General features: G+C 62.7%; 1 protein-coding gene across 1 annotated transcript in view; it reads left to right on the top strand.

Annotated features, from left to right (window-relative positions):
• Positions 1–756, top strand: part of SERINC2 (serine incorporator 2) — a gene marked incomplete in the record, with an annotated part of 25,203 nt that overhangs the window by 9,378 nt on the left and 15,069 nt on the right.

Raw genomic sequence — 756 nt, 5'->3', positions numbered from 1 at the left:
CTGGCCCGGGGAAGGGCTGACAGCCCTTGGGCAGAGGACCCCAGAGAGAGAAAGGGGTAGGCGCCACCTGCTGTCCCAAACTGACACAGCCGCAGGACACGGCCTCTCGGTTTCTTGCCATTGCTGTGTGCTTGCCGAGGACCGGCACATGCTCGGTCCCATGCCAGGAGCGTCAGAATCGCCGGTCAGATGGCCTGAGCCCGCTGTGTGCCAGGCACTGTCCCAGCCTCTGGGACTACCGGACATCTGTGCTCTGCTGGAAAGGGAGGCCGGAGAGACAGTGAGGGGCCAGCAGGCCACAGTGTTGTGAGGGTGGTGGACCCCCCATGGCCAGACCTAGGACGTGGAAGTCACGCCGGGCACATGTGTGCGCGTGCCCAAAATCCCAAGAGGAGAATAAAGGAGAAGGAATTGCAGCGTGGCCATCCCCCGGGGGGTGACTTCTTTTCTCTCTGTGCCTGTCCTTCTCTGGTAAGAGCAAGTACCGTATGGCAAAACATTGAAAAGAGGAAACACAGACATGGGAACAGCGTGGCCAGCCGTCTGCAGCCACAGCGTGTCCCTGAGAGGACCCTGGCTGCTCCTGGGTCTCGCCGGCTCCTTCTGGTGTGACCTGGCCTCTCCCAGGCTTGCTCTCCCCTCCCCCACCTGGCTTGAGAGTGAAATGGGGGGACATCGGGGAGCGGGCGCCCCAGCCTGGCTTGGGGACACTGAATGGCAGGACAGTCATGTGCCCCTCCCCCAGGCGTCCTGCCT

This window comes from Tupaia chinensis, unplaced genomic scaffold, assembly GCF_000334495.1.
Source record: "Tupaia chinensis unplaced genomic scaffold, TupChi_1.0 Scaffold000573_1, whole genome shotgun sequence".
Lineage (NCBI taxonomy): Eukaryota > Metazoa > Chordata > Mammalia > Scandentia > Tupaiidae > Tupaia > Tupaia belangeri.
This window is presented reverse-complemented; position numbering and strand designations above follow the sequence as displayed.